Consider the following 18,645-nt stretch of genomic DNA (forward strand, 5'->3'; position numbering starts at 1 on the left):
TAGTATTACAAGAATGTTATCCATTTGCAAGAGCACTATTTCCTGCCATGAAATGCTCCAGATGCCTATCTAGGTATCTCTTCAACACGGAATATTATAGCAACAAATCATATTTGATAATAGAAGAACATTGGAAACGTTTTTAAAATGGTGCGTTCTCTCAGACAAGTGGTCCTTATGAGGCCGTAATTATCACAAATATCTCACAGCATTGGATCAGATAAGGATAAGACTCTCCATTTAATAGAGTGAGATCCTGGCAATAAGTAGATTCCTGTCCTTATAGCGGCCATAGCAGTAATGATCACCTGGCGGCACCCCTAGCCTCATGTATTGTGTTGTCAATGTGAAGATGTATAGATCTTATTTTCTAACTAATAGAAATACAGGAAAAGAAATAAGCTAAATAAATGTATGAGTGTAAATTTAGATAACAATTTGTAAAGTGTAAATGAGTTTTGGAGCCTCTATTTTCTGTTTGGGCTTTTTGTTGTCTGCATGTTTAGCTATATTGAGTCAGTTAGGGGAGAAGAAGCAGTATGTGTAGGTTGTCAAAATAGGTTAAAGTCACCCCCTGGGAAATTAGAAATGGTTATGTAATATTGTGATGTATTTAACATTTCCATATCTCCCAGCCATAGTCTCTCTGAGGCTGGGAGATGAGAGAGGTATTTTGTGGGTGAAGCCCTTACAAAAGAGACAGAATAGTAGGTATGCCAAGTGCAGGGTGGGCGTATAGAGGGTAGAGTTAGGTCAGGCAGAGCCAGATCAGTACCTGGTTTTGTTACCAGCGACATTTGCCCAGAAGGGGAAGATGCAAGAGCGACATCATTACAAAGTCCCACACCGTGACAATCATGCAATATATAGGACAGTCGGGAGCTCTGTATATTTATGGTTAGATATTTTATAAATGCGATTTTTTACCTTAAAGTGCAAGACGGGCAAAAGTGGAAATAATAATGTATTTTAGCTTTCCAGGAGTAATCCTTATTATTTTGCAGAAATGTAAATGTAAGCAACCAATAGATGGCGCTGTTTTTGGTTCTGGAATGTAAACAGTAAATTGAACAACCAATAGATGGTGCTGTGTTTGTTTCTGGACTGTAAACAGTAATTTGAACAACCAATAGATGGCGCTGTGTTTGTTTCTGGAATGTAAACAGTAATTTGAACAACCAATAGATGGTGCTGTGTTTGTTTCTGGAATGTAAACAGTAATTTGAACAACCAATAGATGGCGCTGTGTTTGGTTCTGTAATGTAAACAGTAATTTGAACAACCAATAGATGGCACTGTGTTTGTTTCTAGAATGTAAACAGTAATTTGAACAACCAATAGATGGCGCTGTTTGGTACTGGAATGTAAACAGTAATTTGAACAACCAATAGATGGCACTGTGTTTGTTTCTAGAATGTAAACAGTAATTTGAACAACCAATAGATGGCGCTGTTTGGTACTGGAATGTAAACAGTAATTTGAACAACCAATAGATGGCACTGTGTTTGTTTCTAGAATGTAAACAGTAATTTGAACAACCAATAGATGGCGCTGTTTGGTACTGGAATGTAAACAGTAATTTGAACAACCAATAGATGGCACTGTGTTTGGTTCTGTAATGTAAACAGTAATTTGGACAACCAATAGATGGCGCTGTTTGATACTGGAATGTAAACAGTAATTTAAACAACCAATAGATGGTGCTATGAGGCTTTGTGCACCAGTTTGACACAAATTAAGTCTTCGCAGACATAATACACTTCAACACCAGCTATCTGAGCTTATATACTGGTGCACAGGACCTCACAGTATATCTGCGTATGCCAATGAAGAACAGAAATAACTTTTACTTGAATCAATTTTCTATTTCAAAATGAAATGCACCCATGCACATTTAATTTTCTTTTTTGAATATAATAAAATAAAAGATTGAGCAGATATCCGGTGTAGACAACTGATAATGCCCAACCTTTCAAATATAAAAGTAAGGTGCTAGTTAATGACTATCATATTTATTTTCTACAGTGGATCATAGCAATTGTATCACAAATATCTCTCATTATGAAGTGCAAAAAACAAACTGTAATCCTTTTAAAACAAACTTTATAACCAAGTATATTATTTTTTGTTTATCTAAGAAATATTTATGAGATGCAAATCAGTCAATAATAGCATCACTCAATGACAAGCATTTAATCTATTAATTTGAGTTCCTAATGATATAACACAGTTTCTGATATAGTCCAAGTTTACATCATTTCAAAGTGCCAATATTTGTTTGGTTCCGCTAACTGTAATACAAGGATGTTTAAGCATCTGAGTGCATGTTTTGTCGGTGAAGCCCTTACCAAGGAGAATAGTTAGTAGGTATCCTCTTAAAGTCTGTACTAGCTTGCTTCTAACCTTATTTTCTACCCATCTTATTGGCATTTAAATTGTATTTCTAATAATAGTTAGAAAATAATATAATAACATCCTTTTAATTTGTTGTTTCCAAACTCAATTCCCTTTTGTTATCGGGTATTTGTGTCAAATTTGCCATTCTGGTAAAGAAACCATGGTTTTCCATAGGATAAATTGTTTGCATAGAAACCTTCTTCTTATCTAAATTCCACCCTTTCTCTGTTTTTACTAGAGATTTGCATTCAGCTTAGGATGAATATACATTTGTTGAATTTATGTCGGTTCGGCAAGTCGCCCAATGCATGAACAAAATACCTCTTCAAATGTGTGAACACATTTTAGTCACTTATCCAAAAATTGTTTGCACACACTCCTCAAAAAATGTCAGATAGTTCTGTGCACTGTGGCATTCGTCTCATTGTGTACAGTATGTTTTCCCTGTAGTTTTCTTTATTCTTGGTTTCCTGTTGTGTTGAAGTTTAAGAGTATGTAGTGAGGTGTCAAGTAAGGGGAAGCTATGATCTGTGATCTCTAATACCAGTGAGGGTAGGAGGAAGGGCAGCTAAATAGCGTTGCACAATTTGGAACATGTTTCATTTTCCCTATATATACAGGATAGGAGCACTATTGCCCGTGATGTAGTGATCCAGTTGTGTGAACACTACCTATCTAGATATCTCTTCAACAAAGAATAACATGAGAAAAAGCAAAAAATTGGCAATAGAGGTAAATTGGAAACTTTTTTTAAATATTCTCTGTGACGAACCAAGGTTATCCAACCCTGTGCCAGTCACTTATTTGGCACAGAAAGGGTTTTCAGCCCCCTTTTACTGTCACCAATAGGTCACAATCTAGCCACACCAGGCAAGCTTGTGATTTAGTTTAGTGGGTGCAAGGGTTAACCACACACCCTAGTCTGTACTAGACGTAAGAGAAATGCCCAAAACTCCCTTTTAATGCCACCCACAATAAACTATCAGTCCTATAGCTCCAATACTGCCACAACTTAAAATTTATTAAAGGGAAAATCCTAAGAAAAAAAACAGACTTTACACATTAACTCTCTAAATACAATTTAGCAGAAAATAACCTAAATTATACAGTTCTAATATTCCAGTCTCTTTCAGTAACGTGGTTCAATTATTAGACAAAGGCCAAACTTAATAAAGGAATTATTTATTATGCCAAAAATATTATGCACAATGCATTATTAATAAAAAGTTGTTACAAATAAAATTACACACGCAAACAGTGTTTTAAAATAAAAAGGAGAAAAACAGAATTGAATACTTTCCTAGCTTCAAGCTCTGTGCCAGGGGCTGGCATGAAAATGATGGCTCCTTACTTCTGTAAAGCAGCTCCCCTTGTAAGAATGAACACCTTATTGTTAAAAACATAAGATTCTTATACCATTTTCCAGAGATCAGGTTGCCTGACCACACCCTCCTGGGCGGGCTAAGAAACCCCCCTGTCTTTATGCCCTTCAATAGACTAAGTTCTTGCCTGAAATTATATAATCCATTATAATTTCTGCTAGGTAACTATTTCTATATTTATATATCGGGAACCTCTTAATTTCATTGGGAGAATCGGTTTGATATCAAATATGCCATAGGTTGTCATATTTAACTTCATTTAAGGTTATAACAGTTTTAACACACATATGTACATAATATACCAATGTCCTTTCAGTGACCTGGTCAGTTTTTGTGATGCAGGCCCTGTTTTGCATCATGCATTCTATTGACAACCTAAGCCATAAACCCTTTCCTGTGTATTTTCTGAAACTAAGAGCTTGAGTGGCTTTATGACTCAATGCATACACAATAACACTTGGTGGGGCTATTTAGGAGGCTCCTGGCACTTCAAAGAAAACACAAGTCACAATTCTTCTTGAAAAACAAATAACTGTTTTGAGTTCAAGCTACACAGAATTAACCCCTTCTTAGCTAAATCCTGAGGTTTTCGTGACATTCTCTATTTGAATCATGAAAGAAAAAAATGTGGGTTTTATGTCCCTTTAAGGACATAAGGCTTTCATGTGCTGGGACTGGAATTCACAGCACATACAAAAAAGACAGATTTACTGGGGCATTTCTGCAGTAGCATAGATAAAAACATAATAATTACCTCATAAAAAGCCATCTAATTCAACAGTGTCTTAGCCAAAGTAAAACATAAAAACAAATCTGAAACACATCTGCATATATTGTTCTCAGCAACTTCACAACAGCAGCTAGTAGGTTAAACATGCTGAACTAATATCACTGTCAAATATTAGGCTGTGTAACATCTATATAAACTAGGGTGCTTTGTGGTGTCATTCTATATAGGCGATGAATGGTTAATAATTTAACCCTTGTTTGCTTATTTTGGTACTGGCTGTATATTTTATATGACAATATGGAAGGTGACGAGGAGTTGATGATTTAACCAGCAGAGCTATAACAGTTCATGAAGAAAATACTCTATATGGTGGAATAGAGAGTTCATTTTAACAAGTTGAAGCAGCAGCACAAAGGGATAGGAAGCAAGAGGGAAGTCTACCCAACCAAGAAAGTATACGAGCTGTGCCATACGTCATTATATAGATGTTATGTTCACAAATTAGAACAGTAGGACAAGGAACAGAAGTGCAGTCCCTTTATCTATGAGCACATGCTAGTGGTAGCAATGGTGCCTTATTGAATACGTTACATCTGCAGCACAAGGGGGCAGTAGGGCAGCTATGCAGCATGGGCAATAAGGGCAGTGGAGGAAATATGGCACATGGTGTTATATAGAGTAGAATTTAAACAACTTGGGGCACTAGCACAAGTGGGCCAGAGGGCAAGACATTGGTATGGTCACCAAAGACACCATATAATCTGGCACATGCAGAATATAATCTGGCACATGCAGAATATATTCTGGCACATGGGGATATAAAGAGTGCAATTCAGCTTCACAAGTTGTAGCAGCATCACATCTGGAAATCAGAGCAAGCAAGGCAGAAAAGGAACAGTGGAACATGCCGGTATGTAGAGTAGTTATCACAAGTTGTAGCAGCATCACAGCTGGAAATGAGAGCAAGCAAGGCTGAAAAGGAACAGTGGCACATGCCGGTATGTAGAGTAGTTATCACAAGTTGTAGCAGCATCACAACTGGAAATGAGAGCAAGCAAGGCAGAAACGGAACAGTGGAACATTCCGGTATGTAGAGTAGTTATCACAAGTTGTAGCAGCATCACAGCTGGAAATGAGAGCAAGCAAGGCAGAAAAGGAACAGTGGCACATGCCGGTATGTAGAGTAGTTATCACAAGCTGTAGCAGCATCACAACTGGAAATGAGAGCAAGCAAGGCAGAAAAGGAACAGTGGCACATGTCGGTATGTAGAGTAGTTATCACAAGTTGTAGCAGCATCACAGCTGGAAATGAGAGCAAGCAAGGCAGAAAAGGAACAGTGGCACATGCCGGTATGTAGAGTAGTTAGCACAAGTTGTAGCAGTAGAACAACTGGAAATGAGAGCAAGCAAGGCAGAAAAGGAACAGTGGCACATGCCGGTATGTAGAGTAGTTATCACAAGCTGTAGCAGCATCACAACTGGAAATGAGAGCAAGCAAGGCAGAAAAGGAACAGTGGCACATGCCGGTATGTAGAGTAGTTATCACAAGTTGTAGCAGCATCACAACTGGAAATGAGAGCAAGCAAGGCAGAAAAGGAACAGTGGCACATGCCGGTATGTAGAGTAGTTATCACAAGTTGTAGCAGCATCACAACTGGAAATGAGAGCAAGCAAGGCAGAAAAGGAACAGTGGCACATGCCAATATGTAGAGTAGTTATCACAAGTTGTAGCAGCATCACAACTGGAAATGAGAGCAAGCAAGGCAGAAAAGGAACAGTGGAACATGCCGGTATGTAGAGTAGTTATCACAAGTTGTAGCAGCATCACAACTAGAAATGAGAGCAAGCAAGGCAGAAAGGGAACAGTGGAACATGCCGGTATGTAGAGTAGTTATCACAAGTTATAGCAGCATCACAACTGGAAATGAGAGCAAGCAAGGCAGAAAAGGAACAATGGAACATGCCGGTATGAACAGTAGTTATCACAAGTTGTAGCAGCATCACAACTGGTAATGAGAGCAAGCAAGGCAGAAAAGGAACAGTGGAACATGCCGGTATGTAGAGTACTTATCACAAGTTGTAGCAGCATCATAACTGGTAATGAGAGCAAGCAAGGCAGAAAAAGAACAGTGACACATGCCGGTATGTAGAGTAGTTATCACAAGTTGTAGCAGCATCACAACTGGAAATGAGAGCAAGCAAGGCAGAAAAGGAACAGTGGAACATGCCGGTATGTAGAGTAGTTATCACAAGTTGTAGCAGCATCACAACTGGAAATGAGAGCAAGCAAGGCAGAAAAGGAACAATGGAACTTGACGGTATGTAGAGTAGTTATCACAAGTTGTAGCAGCATCACAAGTGGAAATGAGAGCAAGCAAGGCAGAAAAGGAACAGTGGCACATGCCGGTATGTAGAGTAGTTATCACAAGTTGTAGCAGCATCACAACTGGAAATGAGAGCAAGCAAGGCAGAAAAGGAACAGTGGCACATGTCGGTATGTAGAGTAGTTATCACAAGTTGTAGCAGCATCACAACTGGAAATGAGAGCAAGCAAGGCAGAAAAGGAACAGTGGCACATGCCGGTATGTAGAGTAGTTATCACAAGTTGTAGCAGCATCACAACTGGAAATGAGAGCAAGCAAGGCAGAAAAGGAACAGTGGCACATGCCGGTATGTAGAGTAGTTATCACAAGTTGTAGCAGCATCACAACTGGAAATGAGAGCAAGCAAGGCAGAAAAGGAACAGTGGCACATGCCGGTATGTAGAGTAGTTATCACAAGTTGTAGCAGCATCACAACTGGAAATGAGAGCAAGCAAGGCAGAAAAGGAACAGTGGCACATGCCAATATGTAGAGTAGTTATCACAAGTTGTAGCAGCATCACAACTGGAAATGAGAGCAAGCAAGGCAGAAAAGGAACAGTGGAACATGCCGGTATGTAGAGTAGTTATCACAAGTTGTAGCAGCATCACAACTGGAAATGAGAGCAAGCAAGGCAGAAAGGGAACAGTGGAACATGCCGGTATGTAGAGTAGTTATCACAAGTTATAGCAGCATCACAACTGGAAATGAGAGCAAGCAAGGCAGAAAAGGAACAATGGAACATGCCGGTATGAAGAGTAGCTATCACAAGTTGTAGCAGCATCACAACTGGTAATGAGAGCAAGCAAGGCAGAAAAGGAACAGTGGAACATGCCGGTATGTAGAGTACTTATCACAAGTTGTAGCAGCATCATAACTGGTAATGAGAGCAAGCAAGGCAGAAAAGGAACAGTGGCACATGCCGGTATGTAGAGTAGTTATCACAAGTTGTAGCAGCATCACAACTGGAAATGAGAGCAAGCAAGGCAGAAAAGGAACAGTGGACCATGCCGGTATGTAGAGTAGTTATCACAAGTTGTAGCAGCATCACAACTGGAAATGAGAGCAAGCAAGGCAGAAAAGGAACAATGGAACTTGACGGTATGTAGAGTAGTTATCACAAGTTGTAGCAGCATCACAAGTGGAAATGAGAGCAAGCAAGGCAGAAAAGGAACAGTGGCACATGCTGGTATGTAGAGTAGTTATCACAAGTTGTAGCAGCATCACAACTGGAAATGAGAGCAAGCAAGGCAGAAAAGGAACAGTGGCACATGTCGGTATGTAGAGTAGTTATCACAAGTTGTAGCAGCATCACAACTGGAAATGAGAGCAAGCAAGGCAGAAAGGGAACAGTGGCACATGCCGGTATGTAGAGTAGTTATCACAAGTTGTAGCAGCATCACAACTGGAAATGAGAGCAAGCAAGGCAGAAAAGGAACAGTGGCACATGCCGGTAGGTAGAGTAGTTATCACAAGTTGTAGCAGCATCAAAACTGGAAATGAGAGCAAGCAAGGCAGAAAAGGAACAGTGGCACATGTCAGTATGTCAGTATGTAGAGTAGTTATCACAAAGTAAAAATTTTAAATCGTAGAGACAGCAAAACAAATGGACAGCATAGCTTGAAGGAAGTCTTGGTTCCCAAGGTAGTACTGGAGCCACAGAATCTTATAAAGAGTATATTTTCACAAGTAGAAGTAGCAGCACAAGTGCGTAGGAGGAAAGGTGAGCAGTAGAGTACCTAGGGCAGTAAAAGTGCTGTGGCACTTGGTGGTATATTACGTTCATTTTAACACTTTGGAGCAGCAGCACAGGAGGGCAGTGGACAGTATGTGCACCACGGGCAGCACAAAAGCAATGTCACATACCAGTATATAAAGTACATATAAGTACATTTGGAAAAGTGGGACGAGGACAGTCTGAGCCACAAGGGCAAACCATGAACTGTGGCAATTGGTGGCATATACAGTAAATTTCACAGGTGGATAAACAGCATAAGTGGACAGGTGTGCACTCTTGGCACACCTGCCCACTTATGCCATAGATGCACTACTGGATAGGTGGGCAATCCAAGAAACCAGATCTTGAAGGAAGCAGTATTACATTTTTGTATATATAGAACATTTCTAAAGTAAGAGCAGCAGCTCAAGTTAACAGAAAACAGACAGGCAGTATTGTCACTCAGGATACTGCAAAAGCAGTCAAGCCAGCTAGGAATCACAGTAGCTGTATCACATTGTGGTATATAGAGAACATTTGTACATATTGAGGTAGCAACACAAAGAGGCATGGGGGAAAGCAAGCATCCTGGGCACCCAGTGAAACACAGCAGCCATAAGACATGGTGGTGTCTAGAATAAGGTAGCAGTAACACAAGTGGGCAGGAGAGAATGGGCTATCCAGGCACCCAGCATAGTGCAGGAGTCATCACATATTGTCATAAGGACAGTCTCGTCATCCAGGGCAGCTCAGGAATTCTAAATATATATATATATATATATACTCTATAAGCTTCCAGGTGTCTGCTCCTTTTCTATCTTTCAGTCAAGAATGTATTGCTTGCCACTTGTGCTCTATATATGAACATGTATATATTATTATGTGCCATGGCTCCTGTGCTTCACTTCACTCACTTGACCTCTAAACAACTTGTGTTGCTGCTCCAACTTGTAAAAATGCACTTTATATACCACCATATGCAAGGCTCCTTTACTGTCGGCTCCTTTACTGTCCCGGGATTCTGGACTACCGGTTTGTTCTCCTGCTCCCTACGACTTTTGAAAATGTATTCTGATTACAACCAAATGCCAGTGCTCCTATGCTGACCTGAGTGCCTATTTTGTCCACTACGAGAGATGGAACTACAGGGCTACTGGGGGGGGGGGGGGCATAGCAGCAAGTCTACACATAAGCTATATATATATATATATATATATATACAGTATATATAAACAAGAGTATTGCAGTATGCAGTAACACATTTTTATTGGACTTACATTACATTGTAAAAGACAAGCTTTTAAGCTTGTTCTCTTCCTCAGGTCTGAAGCAATACTGATCAATATGATAGAATTTGTTTATTATTTATCTCGAAAAGAAGGGGGCTATAGGGTCAAGTCAGGAGGTGGGAGAGATAGCTGAGAGTATTGGCAGAAGGTCGTAAATAGCAGTTCAGGTTGATACTGAAAATGCTGGGGGTGGCAGAAACATACTTGCAGGGTAAATGATGGCTAATCTTAAACCAGAGAATTGCATGCTGAGATTTACTGTGTGCATATAACACATACACATGTGTACAGGCCAATGACAGCTGTTAGGGGTAATGTGACAGAAAGCTAATTCCACCCATAATCTAGCCCTGTATTTGGAGAATGTACATTCCTATTGCAGCGCTGACAAACACACATTTTTATCTATGTGCTAAACATATTATCTAAAGGGATATTATATATCCATGAGAAGGCAAGAACAATGTTATTCCTCTAGGGCTATAGGGACCTCATTAGTACTTAGATTGTTACATCTGAGAGTGAAAACGGGAGCAGAGAGAGATGGGAGAGGCAAAGTGAAAGTGGAGTAGAAGATATAGTTGAGAGAGAGTGGAGAGAAAAAAAGAATAAGTGAAGAGAAATGAGAGAGATGAAAGAAATAGTGTAAAGATAAGATATGGGGGCCCATTTATAAAGACCGCTACTCCATAACCTGTCCACCTGCTCTGAGCAGGCGGACAGACATTGCCGTAATTCAACCCGATCGAGTACGATCGGGGTGATTGACACCTCCCTGCTGGCGGCCAATTGGCCGCGAATCTGCAGGGGGCGGCGTTGCACCAGCAGCTCACAAGAGCTGCTGGTGCAATGCTGAATACGGAGAGTGTATTGCTCTCCGCATTCAGCGAGGTCTGTCGGACCTGATCCGCACTGTTGGATCAGGTCCGACAGACCTTTGTTAAATAGGCCTCATGGCCTGAGAGAGAAGGGGAAGGGTAAAAAGAGAGATTGAAGAGAGGAAGGAGTGGAGAAGGATAGTTTAGGGATATTGGAGAGATGAGAACTATAAAAAAAGAAATCACCAAGCCTTTAATGACCTTCCATGACTGTCAGCACTCTCTGCATTCTCTCAATTTAACAACTTCCTTTTTCTATTCCACAGAACCTCTAGTTGATGATGATAACTGCTTTGCACTTATTTTTTTAAATGTATTACTGTATGTAGCATTATTCATTTTATGGTATAAAACAATATTAAAAATGACTGCACAATAAGATGTTTCACAATGGCTAAACATATGCAAAGAGGGGGTAGAATAGTGGGTGTGGGTGATTAGTGGGTGGGATCAGAAGTGGCAAGTAAAATTTTGGCCTGGCTAGTAGCTTAGGACTCCAAATTTCAAGCCATAATATAGAAGCATGTATATTATTACAATTAGTTATAAGTAAGTAACCTTCGGGCCCAAAAAGGTTTTGCACCAGGACCCTCTGTTGAGTAGGTCAAATACTGTCCACTGCCCTCCTGTCTACACGTGCTACTGCTTCACATTGTTAAAATGTACTTTATATACCACCATGTACCATGGTCTTTGTTCTACCCTGGTTGCCCACACTGCCTCCTTGTCCACTTTCCCTCTTGTGCTGCTGCACCAACAATGTACTCTATATATACCATGCACCACAACATCTAGGCTATACTTGGTGAATGAACTACCAGCTTTACCCCCCTGTCCCATTGTCCAACTGCTACAACTTGTTAAAAAATTATATGCCACAATGTGCATTGCTCCTTTGCTGTCCTGGGCCCATGGGCGGCCTGTTTACCCACCTGTCCCCTTGTGTTGCTGCTCCAATTTATACTCTAAAATGTACTCCAGCTTTAAAACAATCTGTCAAAGCTCCTGTGGTTTTTTGGATGCCAATATTGTCTACCTGGTCCCAGCTCATTTGTGCCTCTTTTGCTTCTGCTTGTTTTAATGTACTCTATATGCCTCCATATACCATGGATTCTGTGCCTCCAAGCCTGCCTGGATTGCCTGCTTCCCAACTTGTACCCATGCCCCAAATTGTGATAATATTTACTATATGGCATTATGTGCCATGGCTACTGTGTCTGAACTACCAGCCTACCCTTCTGCTCACTTGTGCTGCTGCTTCAGCTTGTGAAAATGTATTCTATATAATACCAAGTGCCATATGTCCTGTGCTGCACTTCTTATCCAAAATACCTGCCTTCCCCTTCTACCCACTTGAGCTGCATGTGAAAATTCTATCTACTTGACAACAGTTGTCATGGTTTCTTTGCTGCCCTGGGTGCCTGGATCTTATCACTGCTGCTCCAACTTCTGGAAATGTTCTCTATAGTTCACTATATGTCAGATCTCCTGTGCTAACATCAGTTTTTGGACCTAAATCCTTGCCCTTCTGCCCACTTGTGCTGCTGCGACAATTTGTGAAAATGTATATACTATCATGCCACATGACTTCTGTGATTCCCTCGGTAAATAAATAGCCATACTGCCCACTTTTGCTTCTGCTCCAACCTTTAAACTAAAAATGTAATCTATAAATACTATAATGTGCCATGGATCCTGTGCTGCTCCATCTCGTGAAAAAGAGAAAAATAATAAATAAGCTACCATGTCCTATTATTATTATGCTGCCCTGGCTCCTTGACTGATCCGTTGCCCTTCCTCCCACTTGTTCTGCTACTCCAGCTTGTGAGAATGTAATTGTATACACCATGTGTTCCACTGGTCCTGAATGTTCTTCTGCTCACTCTTGCTGCCACTTTAACTTGTAAATATATATATATACAACCATATGTTATGGCTCTTGTGCTGCCTTTGGTGCCTGGATTGCCAGTTTGCTCACTTGAGCTGGTGCTTCAATGTGTGAGAATGAACTCTATTTACCACACTGTGCCATGGCTTCTGTGCTACTCTTAATGCCCAAACTACCCACCTGTTCATATGTGATGCTGCTCTGGTTTGTGACATGACTGCTGCACTGCCCTTAGTGCTCTTTTTGCTCCTTGGCCTCCTGCATAGTTATGCTGCACAAATGTCTGAAAATATACTCTATATTTACCACCTAGTGCCATTGTTCCTGTACTACCTTGAGTGCCTGGATATCCCACATGCCCATCTGTGTTGCTGCTAAAACTTGTGAAAATTAACTATATATTTACCTGCATGCCATGGCTCTTGTGCTTCCCTGTGTGCCTGGGCTGCCCACTTGGCATCCTAACCACTTGTGCTGCTGTTCCTATTCTCTGTTGGTTATCTGGACTGTTTGCCTACCTCTTACCCACTTGTTATGCTGCTCCAATTTGTGAAAATGAGCTCTATATACCACAATAAGTCCAGTGCTTTTTGTGCTTCTCTGGGTGACTGGACTGACAAAATGCTCTTTAGTCCCCTTGTCTTGCTTCTCCAACTTGTGAAAATGTATCCTGTTATGTTTCCTGTGCTGCCTTGGGTGCCTGGCCTGTAATCCTACCCACTTCTTCTGCACAAATGTGTGAAAATGTACTTGATATCTACCACCATATGCAACAATTCTTCTAATGTCATGGGTGCCCAGTCTCCTTGCCTGCCCTATTGCCCACTTGTGCTCCTGCACCACTTTGTGAAAAATGTACTCTAAGGGGTCCGTTTACCAAGACCTGGACAGACAGGGGTGGACATCTGTGCCCCTATCCGTCTGCCATTGTGGCTAGCTGGCAGCAATACCCTGCCTACATTTACCATTGCCTCATGTGCTTGGCTGTGCACAAGCAGGGTCTGTCAATCTCCCTGGTCAGAGTAGTAGGGAGATTGAGAAACACTACTTTACAGTTGGTGTAGTTGGTTAAGAACCAACTGTCATCAGACTTAATTCTTGGTTGAAGGCTATTTCAACTTCTTAAATGGAGCCCTATATGTGCAAAGTCTTTTGTGCTTTCCTAAATGCCTGTAATGACTTCTTTCTCACTTGCCCACTTGTGCTGCTACTCCAATTTGTGTAAAAGTACACACACACACATATATATATATACAGTGGGGCACAAAAGTATTTAGTCAGCCACCAATTGTGCAAGTTCTAACACTTAAGAAGATGAGAGAGGCCTGTAATTTTCATCATAGGTATACCTCAACTATGAGAGACAAAATGTGGAAACAAATCCAGTCAATCACATTGTCTGATTTGGAAATAATTTATTTGCAAATTATGGTGGAAAATAAGTATTTGGTCAATATCAAAAGTTCATCTCAATACTTTGATATATATCCATTGTTGGCAATGACAGAGGTCAAACGTTTTCTGTAAGTCTTCACAAGGTTGTCACACACTGTTGCTGGTATGTTGGCCCATTCCTGCATGCAGATCTCCTCTAGAGCAGTGATGTGTTGGGGCTGTCGCTGGGCAACATGGTCTTTCAACTCCTTCCAAAGGTTTTCTATGGGGTTGAGATCTGGAGACTGGCTAGGCCACTCCAGGACCTTGAAATGCTTTCTTACGAAGCCACTCCTTCGTTGCCCGGGCGGTGTGTTTGGGATCATTGTCATGCTGAAAGATCCAGCCACGTTTCATCTTCAATGCCCTTGCTGATGGAAGGAGGTTTGCACTCAAAATCTCACAATACATGGTCCCATTCATTCTTTCATGTACACGGATCAGTCGTCCTGTTCCCTTTGCAGAGAAACAGCCCCAAAGCATGATGTTGCCACCCCCATGCTTCACAGTAGGTATGGTGTTCTTTGGTTGTAACTCAGCATTCTCTCTCCTCCAAACATGACGAGTTGTGTTTCTACCAAACAGTTCTACTTTGGTTTCATCTGACCATATGACATTATCCCAATCTGCTTCTGGATCATTCAAATGCTCTCTAGTATACTTCAGACGGGCCCGGACATGTACTGGCTTAAGCAGGGGGACACGTCTGGCACTGCAGGATCTGAGTCCCTGGCGGCGTAGTGTGTTACTGATGGTAGCCTTTGTTACGTTGGTCCCAGCTCTCTGCAGGTCATTCACTAGGTCCCCCCGTGTGGTTCTGGGATGTTTGCTCACCGTTCTTGTGATCATTTTGACCCCATGGGGTGAGATCTTGCGTGGAGCCCTAGATCGAGGGAGATTATCAGTGGTCTTGTATGTCTTCCATTTTCTAATTATTGCTCCCACAGTTAATTTCTTCACACCAAGCTGTTTGCCTATTGCAGATTCAGTCTTCCCAGCCTGGTGCAGGTCTACAATTTTGTTTCTGGTGTCCTTCGACAGCTCTTTGGTCTTCACCATAGTGGAGTTTGGAGTGTGAATGTTTGAGGTTGTGGACAGGTGTCTTTTATACTGATAACAAGTTCAAACAGGTTCCATTAATACAGGTACTAAGTGGAGGACAGAGGAGCCTCTTAAAGAAGAAGATACAGGTATGTGAGAGCCAGAAATCTTGCTTGTTTGTAGATGACCAAATACTTATTTGCCACCATAATATGCAAATAAATTCTTTGCAAATCATACAATGTGATTGTCTGGATTTGTTTCCACATTTTGGCCCCAAGTTATGAAAGTCTGGCGGACCTGATCCAACAGTGCGGATCAGGTCCGCCAGACTTCGCTGAATACGGCGAGCAATACGCTCGCTGTATTCAGCATTGCACCAGCAGCTCACCAGCAGCCCCCTGCAGACTCGCGGCCAATCGGCCACCAGCAGGGGGGTGTCAATCAATCAATTGGTGGCTGACTAAATACTTTTTCCCCCCACTGTATATATAGTATATAAAATCTGCTTTAACAGACTTAAGACAAGACATCAAAGATTTTGGCAACCGCACTGTGGAACTTGAAGAGAAAACAGATAACATAGCTCAGGAAATTCCGCTGATTCAAAGCTCCCTATCAGCACATGCTGAATACATCGCCAAGCTAGAAGAACAAGTTGAGGATCTGGAAAATAGATCTTGCAGATCTAATCTTCTTGTTAGGAATCTGCCAGAATCCTATATAAACTTGCAAGAAACTATGACCAAGCTTTTTGAACAACTTGTTCCAGAGATAGAAACGGAGATGTTCTTCATGGACAGAGTGCACAGAGCTTTAACCAAACCCCAACAATCATCAACAAGAGATGTTGTGCTTAAGCTCCATTACTTTCATGTTAAGGAACTTATTCTCAGAGCAGCCAGAACAAAGCAGGTCATTACCTTTGAGAGCCATTCAATTCAAATATTTGCTGACATAGCTCCCAATACTCTACGGAAGCGTAGAGAGCTCAAACCAATCACAACTGCCCTCTCTAAGGTACAGATCAAATATAGGTGGAACTTCCCTTTTAAACTGGTATTCTCTCACCAAAATACCAACCATGCTTGTTCCACTTTAGCAGAGGGCTTGGTCATTCTACAGCGGTTACAGATCCATGTTGAGCCCCCCTCCACTCCAACGATCCCAAACCCTCAAAAGAAGACCTTTCATCGTGAATGGACACCAGTGGGAAAAGCTGGAAAATCTAAGAAATGAAGAGTAAATTCTAGCACCAGCCTGTACTCTGACCCACTCAGCGAAGAGGACTCTCCACCACCCTGATGACTGAGGACTAACTATTGGGTATTTTCTAGCCTTTAACCTGATTGGTAAAAAGTTTTTTTTTCCTTCAGGGTCCCAATCTCCATTGGTCGACCCTGTATCTGACTTGATTTACAATAAATATACCAAATATCACAAAGAAAAAAAAATGTGAAATAAATGTGATAACAAAAATCATAAAAGGAAAACCAAATAAAGTTCTGAATAAAGGATATGTCTGTGTCCTCTGGATGAGTTTTTCAGCTTGTTAGCATTCCTCAGTGAGATCCCATAAAAAAGGAAACAGAAAATTGCAATATAGTGTGAATCTGTAATGGCACTTTGAGGAAGTAGTTGTTTTGTAACAAATGACTACTCACATTTGTTGGAGCTTTCCACTAAGCTCAAGGATATGCGCACTCCCACTTTATACTGATGGGAAAACAGTACACTAGGCAAAACTTGGATACAAATTTATTTTAAAATATATAAAAGCGTCACATAAGCCTTGATAACACCACAATGTAAGGGTACAAAAGCAGATATGCTGTAATAAATGCTTCAAATCGCCAAACTTGCAAAGAGGTAAATGGATCAGCAGGAGTGTGACCGCCGAAACCAAAACCTCTTTAGTAGCAAGACAGTAGCGCTAAGCCCCCAGGTGTCCTGGCTAGTGTAGAGACGTGATAAAACTCAATATAGAACAGTTCAGTTCCGACGTACGTTTCGCAGGTATGCTTCCTTGACAAAGCATACCTGCGAAACGTACGTCGGAACTGAACTGTTCTATATTGAGTTTTATCACGTCTCTACACTAGCCAGGACACCTGGGGGCTTAGCGCTACTGTCTTGCTACTAAAGAGGTTTTGGTTTCGGCGGTCACACTCCTGCTGATCCATTTACCTCTTTGCAAGTTTGGCGATTTGAAGCATTTATTACAGCATATCTGCTTTTGTACCCTTACATTGTGGTGTTATCAAGGCTTATGTGACGCTTTTATATATTTTAAAATAAATTTGTATCCAAGTTTTGCCTAGTGTACTGTTTTCCCATCAGTATAAAGTGGGAGTGCGCATATCCTTGAGCTTAGTGGAAAGCTCCAACAAATGTGAGTAGTCATTTGTTACAAAACAACTACTTCCTCAAAGTGCCATTACAGATTCACACTATGTTGCAATTTTCTGTTTCCTTTTTTATGGGATCTCACTGAGGAATGCTAACAAGCTGAAAAACTCATCCAGAGGACACAGACATATCCTTTATTCAGAACTTTATTTGGTTTTCCTTTTATGATTTTTGTTATCACATTTATTTCACACTGTATCTGACTTGATTTTGGATTATCTGTTTGAGTTTGTGATCTATTGTTAAGAGTTCAAAAGTATTATGGGTATAACATATACCCAATTATTCTAATATATTCATGGTCATTCTCGCTCTTCTCAGGAGCTGAGCCCCTCCAATCCTTCCCTCCTTTCCCTCCCCCACACCCTTTAACCTTCCCTCTTCCACACTCCCCATCCTCCCCCCCTTTTTTTCCCATCTCCCTCCCCGTTCTTATTTTCATTATGCCTCATATTAACTAAAATGGGAACAGAAGTAGATACATATTTTATTATAGACCCCATCAGATCTGCTTTCCTGATTCTCTTTTTTAATTACCCAGTATAGATGTCCTGAATCTATGATGAGAAGTCTAGTGTTTCTCATTGTCTTGAAGCAATTAAACCAGTTGTATATATTATTAAAATTGTTAAGTCTGTTAACATGCGATTGTTGTTTGCAGGATAAAGTCTCCTGTTTTGAGTCTGCAATAACTGTTTCACGCTTGTTGCGGGGTGTGTTGTCTGCAGGATGTGATCTGCTACTCACTTATATTCTGTATTTGGTAAGTCCTGGCTCTCCACCACAAAGCTTTCTCAGAGGTTGCTCTGGGCCCCACACGACTTTTTCATTGGAAGAGACCACTGTATTAATAATGCCCACTATGGCAATAAAAAAAGGGTGGGGTCACGGTCTTATTCATGCATCTTTAAATTTCAAAGAGGAAGAGGTAATTATAGATAAAGATGGAAGATATATCTTGCTTAGAGGTCTAATTCAGAATACTCCAGTCATAATAACCAATCTATATGCTCCAAATGAACACCAAGCGACCTTCCTGACAAAAGTGAGCATACTTTTAACTTTTTGGAAGAAATATAAAATTATCATGGGGGGGATTTTAACCTCACATTAGATCAT

Source organism: Bombina bombina, chromosome 1 (assembly GCF_027579735.1).
Source record: "Bombina bombina isolate aBomBom1 chromosome 1, aBomBom1.pri, whole genome shotgun sequence".
NCBI classification, from domain to species: domain Eukaryota; kingdom Metazoa; phylum Chordata; class Amphibia; order Anura; family Bombinatoridae; genus Bombina; species Bombina bombina.